This window comes from Chlorocebus sabaeus, chromosome 7, assembly GCF_047675955.1.
Source record: "Chlorocebus sabaeus isolate Y175 chromosome 7, mChlSab1.0.hap1, whole genome shotgun sequence".
In the NCBI taxonomy this organism is placed as follows: Eukaryota; Metazoa; Chordata; class Mammalia; order Primates; family Cercopithecidae; genus Chlorocebus; species Chlorocebus sabaeus.
In genome coordinates, this window is record NC_132910.1 from 93,692,345 (window position 1) to 93,710,144 (window position 17,800).

Below are 17,800 nucleotides of genomic sequence, written 5' to 3' on the forward strand. Positions count from 1 at the left end.
TGCTTTGCATGACGATACCTGCCAAGGTCACCAGGACTTGGGGATGCAAGGATGGGAGAGGGAAAGAGGATGCTGTTCTCTCTCCCCCTCACTTACCCCTGGGTATCTACTAGGAAGACAAGGGAACTAGGGATGTCTACTCCCCTCTTTCTAGATGGGTAGCCATTCGTCTTCAGTCTGTACCCCTTAAATATGCATCCTGAACCCCTGGGACTCCTTTAGAAGACATCTTCTTTTCATTCCTTTCTCCTCCTTGGTTCTCTCTTCACTGATAGTTAGTTGTGTCTCTGTACTATGGGACACTCCCCTCAGGTGCATTTTCCAAACTGGAAAGAGTTAATTTCCCAAAGCTGAAACTGGTTGGCTTAGGATTGGGCCCAGGGGAAGGAAAGCCCAACATGCCAGCAAAAGGGTAAAGATTTTAACCAGTCAGGCTTTTGGCCACCCTCTCCCCATGCAAACTGGTAAAGGGCCTCAGGATTTTTAAGCTGTTCTTACCCCTCCCCTTGTTTCATTTTGATACGTTTTCTAATAACTGGGTTTGTCTGTTCTTACCTTTAGGCCATCAAACTCCAAACAGTCATGCAACCACAGCCTCTGAAGATGGCCCCTTCTGCCGGGAACACTTAGATTGGCCTCTGAGGGAGTTCTGACTGCCATTTCCCCAAAACAGTGCCCCCTGTTAGCAGGAAGCGGTTAGGACCAGTCTTCATCCTTATCCTTTATCTAAGGGCAGTTAGATGTACTTCTTTAGAGTGGGGAATGAGGCAGCCAGTGGGAGGAGATCTCTGGAGAAACTCCAAGCAGCCTGCGCACTCGGGTGGAGCCTCGGGAAGTTCACGCCATTTGAAGCAGGGAGGAGCCTGTTTCGTCCTCTTCCGGTGTGGACCTGGGATTTGAACGCCAGGCAGGTGTTTCCCCCACCACTTTTTCTCCCTTTTCACCCAATAAAACCCTGCTTTGCTCACCCTTTAAACTGTCGGTGAGCCTAAATTTTCGTGGCCTTGGGATGGACAAGAACCCAGTCTTTAGATGAACTAAGAAAACTCCTACAACACCAGGGAGGTTTACATTTATCAATAAGAAAATAAAAACATATCGGCAGTAATAAAATAAATTTCAACAGACCAACTATAACCAGCGATTATCTGTATTCTGCAGGAGAAGTGCACAAGAAGAAATGAGCTCAATCACAGCATAAAGAATTTTAGTCATAATAGGTTCCTGATACTAAGCTCTTAAAATGGATATAAACAAGATGTGGTAGAATTTGAAAAACAGGTTACAATCACAGTAGTAGGTAATGTTTGAGAGTCTCTCCACTTGCAATATATATCTTTTATAATAGTTAAACACTGTGGACTTCTAAATTTCGCAATTTTTTCAGAGTTTATTTAAACCCTTTAAAAAATACAACGGGATCTTTCTTTCATGCTTTGTTAGATCTCAAGGATGATTATTTAAAACAGAAATCTTTCAACTTCATTCAAGTATAGTGCACTACAGCTACTAACTAGGAAACAATGAGAAAACACTTTTCTTCACCTTAAGTTACAGATACTGGAAGTTTTTCCTTCAAAACAGGAGACAGTCCATCTGAAGCTAGTAGTAGATGCATAGTTAAGGATAACCTACTAGTATATGGAGCTCAGGAGATGTTACCTTAAGTTGAAGTCTTCCAAATTATCAGATGAGGACTGAGGTGAACAGGATCCTAAACCATAATTGGTCAGAAGAGTGGGAGAGGTTGAATATAGTTTGACCACTGCACATGTGTGATCATGTTCTTGAAAACTCTGCACAATCTTAATGCTCCCTTGTTATTGTCTCATTATTAGAGAGCATCACCTATATTACCTTTGGGGTATGTACTCACATTTTTAATTTTCTGTGGCATTGATGACTAATCATCCACCAAAAATTTTCCCCTCTCTATTTCAGAGCATGGTGTTGATGATGTGGGGAGGTGGCTGCACAACTAGAGATACACTTCCTAGCTACCCTGGATTCAGGTTTGTCCATGTGCTACCCCCACCAAAGGAACTTGAAAAGAGATTGTGTCGCCTCCATGCTTAAAGCATTTAAGCAGCAGATAGATCTGAGATGGAGAACTCAGAGGCACCAGAGTATGGTGGAATCAAAAGGTGGAAAGAGGCTGGGTTGCCTGAATGATTCCATGGAGAAAAACTGCCCACTAGTCAGAAGTATTCATACTGGACTCAAAGAAGTGAGAAATTTAAAATTTGATGTTTATTCATTGGAGCAGCTAGAGTAACCCTATAAATCCAAATCCAAAAATAAAGTAAAAGAAAATGTGATATATTGGAGTTTTAAAAAATTCCTGGCTATGGAAAGGTTTGAGAAATAGTTATAATCTTAAAATACATGGGCTGGTCTCATAATTAAAAGGCTATAACCATTGAAAGTCATCTCATTAGTCCAAAACATTTAATAAATATTAATAGTCATAATTTTCCTAAGGATTAAAAGTTACTGGAACAAGTTGGGGGTCTCTTGTTGAAACAAATTATCAGAATAAAGGAAAAACTTAATTTACCAACTGAGAAATTGAAAGACGTTAAAAGCATAGATGGAGGTGAGAGTGAGGCAAAGGTACGAACTACAATGGGTGTTTTTCTAGACCAGAAGTAGTCAGGCGAGGTATTCCATTTCCATTTTCTCATTGAAATGTTTGATATCTATCTTGTTTATCTGTTAAAAGGTCGAGTCAGAGAAAAAGATGTTACATCTCTTTAAAAAATTTCAAGTACGAAGAGAAGCAAATCAATGTCATTGTTAATAAATTAGAATAATGAGAACACATCTGTATATTGAAGGATAATAAAATTAATTTCATTTATCTTTCAGATTAGATTTGGAAGTTCAATGAAATCTGTGATTACACATTTTACTATAGATATATTAATAGAAATAGAAGTTTAGAAATAAAATGAGAGATAAGAATTAAATGGGTGATATCTTTAAGAACTGTCTAAGTTGACATTGTAATATAAGAAATGCATCTCTGTTTACAGAATAAGAATAGACAGGTTTTCTTCAATATAAGGAGCAGGTCTTTATCAAAGGTCACTTAACTGTATATTTTTTGAAATATTTCCAAGCTGCTAAAGTAATTATGTGTAATATTTTTAAATAGACCATTTATTTTTCATAAAGTAAAATTAATATATTTGAATAAATTTATAAGCTGAAAGACCACTTTAATTGTGTTTTGATTCATTTCTAAGAATTTCTATAGCAACTGTCACCATAGTTTTCAGATTTTCAGACAAATGTATTGAAAAATTAGAAAAATATTTCAGTAAGTGGAAATTTTCACTCTGATAAAATTAAAAGATGATGAATTATAAGAAGAAACTCAAGAAGATATATTTTTAAAAAGTGTTTGCTTAAATGAAGCAATTACCTTGGGAAAATATTTCCAGATATTCCAAAAAGATGACTAAGAAATGAAATGTATCAGAGGAATGACTTGGTTATCTGCATTCTTTGAGGCAATTCATGAACTCGATTTCATCTGAGGAATGCCATGCACTTAACTCTCTGGCCTGAAGACCCTAATTATGTATTTGAGGGATCTACCTGGCCCACTTAGCAGCTTCAATTGGGGCCCCATCAGGAAGAGTATGAGAGGCATCTTACAGATTTTCTTTACTCACCAACATACATGCCAGCCATGCCAGGACTTTGATGGTAGCAGGCTAAGCCATGTCCCACACTGCCCAGATGTTCCTATGCCCAACCCAAGCTATTTACCTGGCTTGCTGGCCCCTGGTTCTCTTTGCCATCTCTGCTCCCTGCTAAGGCCAGGTCCCTTTTCAGCCTTGTGTCTAATATTCCACCAAAGTCTCACCCAAGTCTGGGCTGTCCCTTCTGAGCCCAGAACAGGTCATTGCCATCCAATACCTGGCACTGCATAATATATAAATGGGACAATTCAAAGGCCATCAGTGAGATATTAGATCATTTCTAACACATTAGAATGCTGAAATCAGGTTTATATCACTTCCATTCAGAAACACGAAGACTAACAACAAATAATGAAGACTAAAACAACAGTAAAATCAGTAAAATAATCAGTTTATAATCAATACTTATAATTATAAAAATTAAGTTTTAAGAATTTTTTTAATTTAAAGGAAACCATCAATAGAAATGAGATGTATTTCAATTAATAAAATGTAAAAAAACAGAATTCCAAGAGCACAGAAATTTACAAGAAAACAGAAAACAAGATGCCTAAAGAAATTAAATTTTACTTTTTTCAACCAAAATCCTTATGTAGTAGTCATGCCTTGCTTAACAACAGAATATGTTCTGAGAAATGTATTGTTAGGCAATTTCATCATTGTGCCAACATCTTAACGTGTATTCATGCAAACTGAGGTGGTATAGCTTATTATTCACCTAGGCTCTATGGTACAGCCAATTGCTTCTAGGCTACAAACCTGTATAGCATGTTATTGAACTAAGTACTATAGCCAGTTGTAACACAGCTAAGCATTTGTGTATCTAAACATATCTAAACATGGAAAATGTACGGTTAAAATATGATATTATAACCTCATTGGACCACCATGGGATATGCTGACCATCATTGATCAAAATGTCATTATGTGGCACATGACCATACTTCATATGCCTTTTATCTCACAAATTCACTAGAAAATTATTCCGGCCAGGCGCGGTGGCTCACGCCTATAATCCCAGCACTTTGGGAGGCCGAGGCGGGCGGATCATGAGGTCAGGAGATCGAGACCATTGTGGCTAACACGGTGAAACCCCTGTCTCTACTAAAAGCACAAACAAAATTAACCGGGCATGGTGGTGGGCGCCTGCCATCCCAGCTATTCGGGAGGCTGAGGCAGGAGAATGGCGGGAACCCGGGAGGCGGAGCTTGAAGTGAGCCGAGATCACTCCACTACCAGCCTGGGCGACAGAGCGAGACTCTGTCTCAAAATAAATAAATAAATAAATAAAAAGAAGAAGAAAATTATTCCAAAGAAATAAAGATTGATGTGTCAAAGATTTAGCTATAAGGTCATTCACTGCATTTTTCTTTACTAATGAGAAAAAAAAAATGGAAATAATGTAGCCAAAGAACTGATTAAAAAAAATTATGATACAGCGGGATACTGTATGCCATTGAAAATATCTTCATAACCTATGTGAAGTGATAAAAAATCCAGATTTTATTAACAAAAAAGCACCAAAAATAACTGTCATATTTAGAATACTTATTTTGCTTGATAAATCAATATAGAAGTATGTGTGTGTACAGTAGCCGCCTCTTATCCATGAAGGCTATGTGCTAAGACCCTCAATGGATGCCTGACACTATGGATAGCACTGAACTATGTTTTCTTCTAGGTATACATGCTGATGATAAGGTTTAATTTATAAACTAGGAATAGTAGAGATTAAAAACAATGACAAATAATAGAATAGGTCTAACAGTAATACTGTAATAAAAGTTACATCAATCTGGCCTCTTTCTCTCTAAAAATATCTTCACGGTATTCATCACAGGTAAACGAAACTGCAAAATGCAAAATCACAAACAGAGGGGACTACTACATATACATGTATGTGTACATATATGTGTGTGTATATATATGTATAAATGGAAAAGTATAAATCAAAATATTAAGAACTAGGAAGGTATTGCTTATTTTTGTATAATTGATCCATAATTTCTAATTTTTCTGCAAGAAACATTTTAACTTTGCAACAAGTAAAAATGTATATATAATTTTAGATTCATTTAATAAAGTTTTAAAAACCTATTTACAAGAAATGCATATAAAGAAAAAATATAAAGCTTAAAAATACAAAGATGAAAAAGAGTTTAGAGGTAAATAAAAACAAAAAGTAATCAAAGATAAAGCTGTCACTTTAACCAAAGCATTGTGAGTTAACAAATATTTATTTAACAATATTATACAGCCAATAAAATCAAATTTTTTCTTAATATTTTATTATATTAATGAAAATCTTATGATACACTATCAAGCAAATATGAACCCTTCCAAATATTATAATATCTCAATATTTAGTTCTTGAAAATTAAAATTTTTAATGTGGGATTGGCCTTCTATGTGTGTGTGTGTGCATGCGTGTGTGTGTGTACTTTTCTTGCTGTTGAACACCTACTATTTGTTAATGTCCAACTACATCACCAGCATTGGCTTTGAGAACAAAAGGATAAAGACAAATGCAATCTATGAACCTTTTAATTTGCTAACATTTCTTAAGAAAGACTAATAACCCTTAATATTCGTCTACTCAATAAACACACTATTTATATGAATGGAAGGTCAACACAACCTGAGACTTTTTTCATGCGTTCTTCCGGATTTCAATGGCTGCTGAAGCTCAGTTGCTGTAAATCACAAACAAAAGCACACCCATATTTTAAAACATGGACTTTATAGATAAAAGAAATCACTTAATAGGATATATATTTGTCAACATCTACCTTCCTTAGCCTGGATCCATCACTGTGGTCTGGCTTTGAAAGCCTAAATTCTGGGGCCATGCTGATCATACTAACAGTATAATAGGCTCAGAACCACGATCAGATGAGGGCATCAGTAAAACTTATTCCCTACATAGAATGACAAGGGTTCTCTCTCAGAATCGGTGTGTCTACTCAATTGTAGCCCTCCTTCTCAGTCCCTGCTGCATTTGTTCAGCCTTCACATTTTAGTTTTTTCTTGTTTTCTGATCTGTGCTCCAGTTTGTTTCCCTAGAATCTTGACCCAGTTGGTCACGACCTGATATCTATATGGTGGAGGCTGCTTCCACCATCATGTACCTCTTGATGCTGGTAGAATATGGCTCCATGAAGTGCAGATTACCAACTCAATAACTATAATGCACTGTATTGGCCTGTTTCAATATGGCTGCAACCTGGACATTAGAGATGTTAGGAATTCAGGTTCTGGAGTCAAACTACTGATATCTAATCCTATCTTAGCTGCTTACAAATTGCATAGAAAAATGAGTCATTTAACTTCTCTAAGCCTATGTCTCCATCTGAGAGCATATCTCTATGGGGTTATTTTGAGAATTAAATGAGATTGCATAAAATGATCCTGACATATGACCAGCCCTTGCTAAGTGGATCTAGGAGTAGTATATTGGAGGACAGTGAAGAATGTAAGGCTTTCGAGGTAATGAAGAATGAAGAGAGACTCCATCTCACAGTAGATGATTGAATAGAAAGGATTGGGTATAGAGGTGCAAGTCTGAAACTAAGTGCTATGATGATGATTCAAGGATAAATCTTGGTCATATAAAAAGCTATAAGCCAAATAAGAAGAGATTGAATTAGTAATAAAAATTCTGCCATCAAACAAAAGTCTTGGACTGGATAGTTTCACTATGAATTCTATCAAACATTTAAAGAATACCTAATACAAATTCTTCAAAAAATTGAAGAATGAATATTTTCAGGCTCATTTTATGAAGCCAGCAGTACCTTAATATGAAAATCAAAGAAAGTATAAAAAAAGGAAACTACAGGTTAATACCCCTAATTAACATAAATGCAAAAACACTCAGCAAAATAATATCAAACTGAATTAAACAGCATGATCAAGTGGAATTCACCCCAGGGATGCCAGTATGGTAGAACATACATAAGTCAATAAATGTGATATGTCACATTAACAGAATGAAGTACAAAACATACGATCACTTCAATAGGTGCAGAAAAAATATTTTGAAAATCGAACTTCCTTTTATGCAAACAAACAAATTAGGTATAGAAGGAGTGTACCTCAACAAAATAAAGGTTACATATGACAAAACCCCAGCAAACATCATACTTACTGGAAAAAAAGTTGAAAACTTTTTCTTTAAGAATCATAACAAGAGAAGGATGCTTATATTTACCACTTCTAGTTAATATAGTACTAGAGGCCTAGCCAAGCAATTAGGCAAGAAAAGGAAATTAAAAGTATGCAAATTGTAAAGGAAGAACTTAAATTGTCCCTATTTGCAGGTGACTTGATCTTACATATCAAAAATCCTGAAGACTCCACCCCAAAACTATTAGAACTAGAAAAACAATTCAGTCAAGTAGCAGAATACAAAATCTACGTACAAAAATTAGTAGCACTTTTGTACACTAACAGTGAACTATCCAAAAAAGAAATCAATTGTATTTACAGTAACTACTAAAAAATAAAATGCTCATTAATACATTTAACTACGAGGTGAGAGATCTGTACACTGAAACCATAAAATATTGATGAAAGAACTTTAAAAAGACACAAATAAATGGAAAGATACCCTGTATTCTTGGATTGGAAGAATTAACATTGTTAAATTGCTCATAGTACTCAAACTGATCTATAGATTCAATTGAATCTCTGTCAGAATTTTGATGTAATTCTACACAGAAATGAAATAATAATCCCAAAATTCATATGACACCACAAAGACCCCCAGTAGCCAAAATAATCTGCAACAAAAAGAAAAAGGCTGAAGACATCATACTACATGACTTTAAAATATGCTGCAAAGCTGTAGTAACCAAAATGGCATGGTACTGGCACAAAATCAGACACACAGACCGATGAAGCAGAATGGAGAGCCCAGAAATAAATTCACACATTTACAGCCAACTAATTTTAGACAAAGGTGCCAAGATTATACAATAAAGGACAATTCTTGATGGTATTGGGTAAACTAGATGTCCACATGAAGAAGAATGAAATTAGACCTTTCTCTCTCATCATAAACAAAAATCAACTCAAAATGAATTAATGATTTAAATGTAAAACAATAAATTATAAAACTACTAGAAGAAAAGATAGGAGAAAAGTTCCATAACATGGGTCTGGGCAATAATGTTTGGGATATTACCCCAAAAGCACAGGCAACAAAAACAGTAGCCATAGCCATGGCTATTATCAAAAATAAGAAAGATAACAAGTGTTGGCCAGAAGATGGAGAAAAAAGAACCCTGTTTCCTGTTGTTGTGGATGTAAATTAGTACAGCCTTTACTAAGAAAAGTATGGAGATTCCTCAAAAAATATGAAGATACAGGAGCCCCCACTTCTCCATAGTTAAACTTTCTGTGGTTTCAGTAGCTGGTGGTCAAGTACAGTCAAAATTGTAAATAAAACATTCCAGAAATAAATGATTCATAAGTTTTAAATCGCATGCTGTGTATACACATATACACAGTGTATATGTTATTTGCCCATTACTCACTTAGTAGTCACCTAATAGCCATCTAAGTTATCAGATCAAAAAAGCATAGTATTTTTAGGGTTTGGTGCTATTTGTGGTTTCAGACATTCTCTGGGGGCCCTGGAACATGTCCTGCAGATAAGGGAGGACTACTGTGGAACTACCATACGAACCAGCAATTGTTTAATTATTTAAGTATTTAAATAATTAAAGATCCCAAAGAGGTATCTACATTTCCATGTTTGTTGCAACATTATACACAATAGTCAAGGTATTGAATCAACCTAAGCAAATGTCCATCAGTGGATAAATAGGTGAAGAAAAAAATGTATTATACACAATGATATACTCGTCAGTCATAAAAAAGAAGGAAGTCTTGTCATTTGTGATGACATAGATGAGCCAGAAGGACTTTATGTTAAGTGAAATAAGTCAGGCACAAAAAAACAAATACTACATAAATTTCAGTCATATGTAGAACAGAAAAAAGTTGACGTCATGGAAGAAGAGAGCAGAATGGTGACTATCAAGGGCTGTGGTGGTTTGGGGGTGGGATTAGGAAGATGTTGTTAAGGGACACAAAATTTCAGTTAGATAGAAGAAGTATGTTCAAAAGATCATTACACAACATGTCAACTATATTTAATAATATACTGTATTATTAAAAAATGCTAGGAGAGTAGATGTAAAGTATTCTCACCACCAAAATGATTACTATGTAAGGTAATGCACATGTTAATTAGTTAGAATCAATCATTTCACAAATACGTATATACTTCAAAACATGATGTTCTACATGGTAAGTTCATACAATTTTATCTATTAATTTAATTTTTTAAAGAGAGAGGGGAAGCTAGAAGCCTAGATAATTAGACATACAGGGAAAAAGCAAGACTACCCTAATCTTAATGTAAATTTACCTGAAACATTAAACTAGCACTTAAATTTTGCACAGTGTGGAAGATAATTTTTTTCTAGGGCACTAGATGGGGAAAAGAATATAGATGTTAGTAAAAACACCAAAGTTTTTGGGGGTTGCAGGCTTGTCATATGGAAAATCAAAGGGTCATTATAACCACCTTTTCTCTTGAGCCATATAAAACCTATACTAAGGCCTGCCGATCTACCAATCTCCCTGAAGTGCAGTTATAGTCATCAGCCAATTTGTCTCTCAAAGCCTTGAATGGATTACAGAATTACATACAACCTTTTCAGCACAACATCATATGACCCAACTTTCCTTTGCAGCCTTCATCTCAATATAGTCCTACGTGTACCTAGTGTTCCAATGAAATGGATTCTGAAATATGTTGTGTATTTTCCTGCCTCCAATATTTTGCTCTCACAATGTTTTTTCCTCTGGGAATCCTTCCCACCTTATAGATTTGTTGCAACTGGCTCCTTCAAGGCTCATCTCAAATGCAATTTCATTGTATGGTACTACAATACCAATTCAGTGGAATTTGTAGGTCCAGAAACCAAGGGATAAAGTAGAAGTTGTCCCACTTACTACTATTGCCAGCGACACTTGGGAAATTCATGCATATCACCCTCATATCTTTAGATTTACTAGGTTTAGAGGTCTCAGTTCCAAGACAGTAACACTTCCACCAGGGGGAATAATAAAATTCCCATCGAACCTGTTAAAATTTCATTTTATTGAGGTGTAATTTACATACTGTAAAATTTACCCTTTTATTGTATAATTTGACTAGCTTTATCAAGTATATTAATTGAATAACCACCAAATCAATATATAGAACAATTTCATCACCCCAAAATATTGCCTCATGCTCCTCTGAGGTCAAGTCCTACTCTATTCTCAATGTCTAGCAACCAGTGACACATTTTCTGTCCTAAGATTTTGTCATTTCCAGAATGAAATCATGAAATATGTGACCCTCTGAGTCTGATTTCTTTCATTTCCCATACTGCATGTTGTTAAATATATCAGTAGTTAATTGCTTTTTATGCTAAGTAGTATTCCGTTGTTTGAAAGTACTAATTTGTTACCAATTGGGCAGTTGAAACACATTTTCATAGTTTACATTTTGGGCTATTATGAATAAAGATATGTAAATATTCATTTACAAGTGTTTCTGTACTTATATGTGAACATAAGTTTTCATTTGTTTTCAGTGAATAGGAGAGAGAGTGGTGGGTCATATGGTAAGTGTAAGTGTACTTTTACAAGAAATTTCCCAACTATGTTTGAAAGTGGCTCTTCCATCTGCATTCACATTAGCAATATTTGAGACTTCTGGCTATTCTAAATCCTGGCCAGTCCTTGGTAGGCACAGTGGTTTTTTAGTGATGTTTGTTTGTTTGTTTTAGACATTTGTTGACTTAGTAGTATCCCCTTGTGTTTCAATTTGCTTTTCTTTAATGACTAATGATGTTGAGCATCTTTTCATGTACTTATTTTCCATCTGTATATCTCCTCTGGCAAAGTGTCTCTTTAAATATCTTTCTTTATATTCAGTTATTTTGTTTTCTTATTTCATTTTGAAAGTTATTTATATATTCTAGAAAAAATTTATATAACACATATATGTTTTGCAAATATTTTTTTTCCACCTTTTAATTTTCTTAATAATGTCTTTCAAGAAGCAGAAGATTCCAAATTTGATAGTCCGATTTATAATTTTTATGAATCTTGCTTTTAGTATCAGAGCTAAGGAAATCTTCACATAATCAAAAGTCACGAAGACTTTTCCCATGGTTTCCTCTGGAAGTTTTATGGTTTAGATTTTCTATTTAGGTCTATGATGTATGTTGAATTAATGTTTGTATATTATGTGAGGTGTAGGTTGAAGTTCATTATTGTGCAAATGGATATCCAATTTTTCCAGTATCTTTTGTTAAAAAGACTACCTTTCTTCAATGAATTGTTTTTGTACCCTTGCCAACATCACATGGCCATTCATGTGTCAGCCTGTGTCTGAAGTTCCCAATCTTTTCTAGCCATTTATATACCTGTCCTTTTCCTAGACCACACTCACTGAATTACTCTAGTTAATACAAGTCTTAAAATCATACAGTGTGAATTTTCTAACCTTGTTCATTTAGAAAATATTATTGTGGCTATTTTAGTTCCTTTGACTTTTCAGATTTTAAAATCAATGTACCAATTTCTATTTTAAAAACTTTGATATTAATTGAAATTGCATTGAATCTATTTTCATTTTTAAAGTAGAGAGAGTTCAATTTATAAAGTTTGGAGACAGTTCTATTATATATTAGCCTATGAGTGTTGCTAGTCAGCTTCATCCCTGGGATGCAAGGCTGGTTCAACATACATAAATCAATAAATGTAATCCATCACATAAACAGAACCAATGACAAAAACCACATGATTATCACAATAGATGCAGAAAAGGACTTTGACAAAACTCAATACCCCTTCATGCTAAAAAATCTCAATAAACTAGGTATTGATGGAACATGTCTCAAAATAATAAGAGCTATTTATGACAAACTCACAGCCAATATCATACTGAATGGGCAAAAACTGGAAGTATTCCCTTTGAAAACCGGTACAAGACAAGTATGCCCTCTCTCACTACTCCTATTCAACATAGTATTGGAAGTTCTGGCCAGGGCAATCAGGCAAGAGAAAGAAATAAAGAGTATTCAAATAGAAAGAGAGAAAGTCAAATTGTCTCTGTTTGCAGATGACATGATTGTATATTTAGAAAACCCCACTGTCTCAGCTCAAAATCTCCTTAAGCTAATAAGCAACTTCAGCAAAGTCTCAGGATACAAAATGAACGTGCAAAATTCACAGTCATTCCTATACACCAAAACCAGACAAACAGAGAGCCAATCATGAGTGAACTCCCATTCACAATTGCTACAAAGGGAATGAAATACCTAGGAATACAACTTACAAGGGATGTGAAGGACCTCTTCAAGGGGAACTACAAAGGATTATAAATCATTCTACTATAAGGACACATGCACACAGCTCAAGGAATAAAGAGAGGACACAAACAAATGGAAAAACATTCCATGCTCGTAGATAGGAAGAATCAATATTGTGAAAATGGCCATACTGCCCAAAGTAATTTATAGTGAATGCTATCCCCAACAAGCTACCATTGATTTTCTTCACAGAATTGGAAAAAACTACTTTAAATTTCATATGGAACCGAAAATGAACCCATATAGCCAAGACAATCCTAAGTAAAAAGAACAAAGCTGGAGGCATCACACTACCTGACTTCAAACTATACAAGCCTACAGTAACAAAAACAGCATGATACTGGTACCTAAACAGATATATAGACCAATGGAACAGAACAGAGGCCTCAGAAATAATGCCACACATCTACAACCATCTGATCTTTGATAAATCTGACAAAAACAAGCAGTGGGGAAAGTATTTCCTATTTAATAAATCATGTTGGGAAAACTGGCTAGCCATATGCAGAAAACTGAAACTGGAACCCTTTCTTACACCTTATGCAAAAATTAACTCAAGATGGATTAAAGATTTAAACATAAGACCTAAAACCACAATAAAACCCTAGAAGAAAACTTAGGCAATACCATTTAGGACATAAGCATGGGCACAGGCTTCATTACCAAAACACCAAGAGCAATGACAACAAAAGCCAAAATTGACAAATGGGATATAATTAAACTAAACTGCACAGCAAAAGAAACTATCATCAGAGTGAACAGGCAACCTACAGAATGGGAGAATATTTTTGCAATCTATCCATCTGACAAAGGGCTAATATCCAGAATCTACAAAGAACTTAAACAGATTTACAAGAAAAAAACAAACAAACTCATCAAAAAGTGGGCAAAGGATATGAACAGACACTTCTCAAAAGAAGACATTTATGCAGCCAACAAACATATGAAAAAAAACTTATCATCACTGGTCATCAGAGAAATGCAAATCAAAACCACAAGGAGATACCATCCCACTCCAGTTAGAATGGCAATCATTAAGAAGTCAGGAAACAACAGATGCTGGAGAGGGTGTGGAGAAATAGGAACGCTTTTATACTGTTGGTTGGAGTATAAATTAGTTCAACCATTGTGGAAGACAGTGTGGTGATTCCTCAAGGATCTAGAACCAGAAATACCATTTGACCCAGCAATCCCATTACTGGCTATATACCCAAAGGATTATAAATCATTCTACTATAAGACACATGCACACATATGTTTATTGTGGCACTGTTGACAATAGCAAATACTTGGAACCAACCCAAACGCCCATCAATGATGGACTGGATAAAGAAAATGTGGCACATATATACCATGGAACACTATGCAGCCATAAAAAGGGATGAGTTCATGTCTTTTGCAGGGACATGGATGAAGCTGGAAACCATCATTCTCAGCAAACTAACACAGGAACAGAAAACAAAACACTACATGTTCTCACTCATAAGTGGGAATTGAACAATGAGAACACATGGCCACAGGGAGGGGAATATCACATACTGGGGCCTGCCAGGGTTTGGGGACTAGGAGAGGGATAGCATTAGGAGAAACACCTAATGTAGATGATGGGTTGATGGGTGCAGCAAACCACCATGGCACGTGTATACCTATGTAACAAACCTGCACATTCTGCACATGTATCCCAGAACTTAAAGTATAATAAAAAAAGTTTTAAAAAAAGAAAAATAGCTTTAAAAAAAGGTATAGAGCATATGAGGAGTCTTGTCATGTTGAGACCAATTAAGGGTTACAATATAAATTTATCTTTTCAGTAGAAATACAAATATGAAGACAGACTATTAGGACATTATTGATTAGAATACTATGATGATAGGCTGCCACATTAAGCCCACAGGCCTAATAACTGACCATGAGAGATATAATAAAAATTGAGTCAGTTCAGAGAGGTCTACCATATCAGCCCTCTAGTCCTGCAACAAGCCTGCTTCCTGCCAGTTAACAAAACAAATCCTATTTTGCTAGAATAAATATTTACTTCATGATACCTGATAATAAGCAAGTAGTAACAGATATTCAAACTCCTCCTGAGAGGGGGTTTACTAGATGGTGTTATACTCTGTAGCCAGCATGTGCCTCCCATTAGACAACTGAGTGTGTGTGATCTTAGGAAAATCACTTCACACCTCTTGGCTTCATTTACTTATTTTAAATATTTAGATTTTGAACTAGGTATCCCTTAGGTTTATTTTGGCTCTAAAAGACTATGATTCTATGATACACCGCTCCAGGAAAGACTACGTAGAAGACAGACTTGACACTTGACTTAAGAGGATATAAAAAGGGTTAGTGAAAGAGAAACTGTTTATATCATATATCCATTCACAAGTTAAATTTTTAATCTGTATTTTGAACTGGAAGAAATGCTAGAAAGACTGTCCTCAAATGCCTTCATCTTAATGATGAGTAGCTGATCTGAAGTTCGACCATCCTTGGAGCATTTAGAAAGTTGAATGTCTCATCTACTCAAACATTTGTTGTGGTGTTTTTGTTTTTCCTTTAGCTGGGCAATAAAGAATTAATTGCATAAAACATTCCTGAATCATACATTAATTTATCTTCTCTAATCCTTAAAAATTCCTTTCAGTAATAAGATTCGGAAAGTTATTCTACTGTTCTAACCAAAAAGGGAAAAGAAAGTTTAAGGAAGAAGTCATTTCCTTACTAATAAAAACAGATTTCCTTTCATGTACTTCAGTTTATTTTTGGCTCTCAAGAGACCACTGACACAATTAGCTATCCAGACCCCTGGACCAGAGATTTCTCAGAAAGAAGTCATTACAATTTACAGGAAGTACAGGAGGGCTTTTATCTGCTTTATATAGGTTTATATACTATATACCTGCATATGATTTCTTTGGACGAAAGGGTCCTTACTGCTTTAGCAAGTCAGGAAAACATCTATCTAGACCTCAAAGGCTTGACAAAACATTTAGTATACTCTTTAAAGGAGGAATCCTAATGAGATTAGTGCAGTCCCCTAAAGCTTTCTTGGAAATAGTGAGGGTATTTGTTTGTCCTCTAGTAAAGTTTTGCATGGGGATTTACCTATTGCTAGGCACATTATTTTATAATAGCTTATTTCCTTTTTAATGTTTAATTTATGGCACTAGAGTTTTTTAAAATTACGTATAGGTAGATTGTATTACTTCTGAATCTTATTTTATAGTAGTAACACATGTATTCCAATATAGTCATTGTATAGTAAGGTTGAGAAGTGCCAATTAAAATAAATACCATTACAGGGGTCATATGTGGTTGGCATGCATTTAACCATAAGCAGTCTGTTCTGTGACACCATCAACACCTCAAACTCATACAAAGGATTAAGATCTATAAGATGAAAAGTTGACAAGCCCTTATCTAGCAGAGAGTACTCTCTATCAGAGAACTTTTCAGACTATTTTTATGAGATTCAATGCTTACTCAGGAAATACTAATGATAACCATCATTTACCAAGAGAGAATTCTCTTTCAGTCAGGGAAGTGGGCATTAATATAGCCGTATACCCTTCAATAGTACTCTCTGTGTCAAAACGTTAAAAAAAAAAAAAATAGATACCCTAGGTATTATCTAGACATTAGAGACTTTAGCAATTAAATTCAGAAATAAATGGCAACTCTTAATGAAGACCTGGCTTCGCTTTTATCTATTCCATTTTATTTTCAGCAATGGACAAGCTGGCTGGTTTTAGCTAGCCATATCCTTCACCCACTATGAGTTCTGATTTAGAGCTATAACATCACCATGTATGAAACTAGTTACAAATCTTAGCCAGTGAATTCAAACTAGACTTGATTATTTTTAGAATAATTTTAAAATGGCATTTTAACATAAAATACTAAAACTTCTCATATTTATATTAATTTGAGTTCCTTATTTTGTGCCAAGAACCCCAGCCAAGAAATCAACAGGAAAGCAAATCAAATATTTCTTAGCTACACTGCATTCCAAAATTACCTATACCATGCCAAATCCTATTGCCCATTCTTACCTATCATATCCCTCAAGGGAAGCACTTCAGCTAACATGATCATTTGTTTTAACTTTGCTTCCAAATTAAAAAGGCATTTACTTCTCCCTCTAAAATATCCATTGCTAAACAACCTGATTCTTTGTTTATAGCTGGCTATTTATCTATAAATAACTATGAAAAACAAAAAGACAGAAAATTCTAGAATCAAAGGGTTCTACTTGACGTGAAACAGTTTTCAGCAAGCACATAATTTAAGCCTCTTTATTTAATGAGTTACCTGCACGCTATTTAGAAGTGGAAGTCACTTTTTTAAAAAGCACCTTTCATACTAATTATTTTTACTAGAGATGTATTGGTTCACCAAATACAGTTCTACAGTTAGATTGCCAATACTAAAAATGTCCTCTCCACCAACCATCTCCCTATTTCTGTTTCCCAAGCATCTCATTTTGACTTTGGGTTTAGAACTGGGTTCTAGAACCACCAGGACAAACTGGAGCTGATTAGGCAGCCATGGTTCACTTCCCATGGCTATCATAGCAGACGGGCTTTACAAACACCCACGACACTCAAACATCCATGACACAAAAGTAAGCCAGACACTTTTTACAGACAT

The 17,800-nt window shown here is 35.2% G+C and overlaps 1 protein-coding gene across 8 annotated transcripts in view; it reads right to left on the reverse strand.

The window, feature by feature from the left end:
- INPP4B (inositol polyphosphate-4-phosphatase type II B) overlaps positions 1–17,800 on the reverse strand; it is an 819,089-nt gene that overhangs the window by 627,886 nt on the left and 173,403 nt on the right. For 2 of the 8 annotated variants that reach the window (XM_073017648.1, XM_037992385.2), the window contains one exon: positions 6,349–6,403. The exons of the other annotated variants lie outside the window; for them this stretch is intronic. The gene's annotated coding sequence lies outside the window, so the exon portion shown is untranslated. The remainder of the gene's footprint in view (positions 1–6,348; positions 6,404–17,800) is intronic. 8 annotated transcript variants of the gene reach the window in all.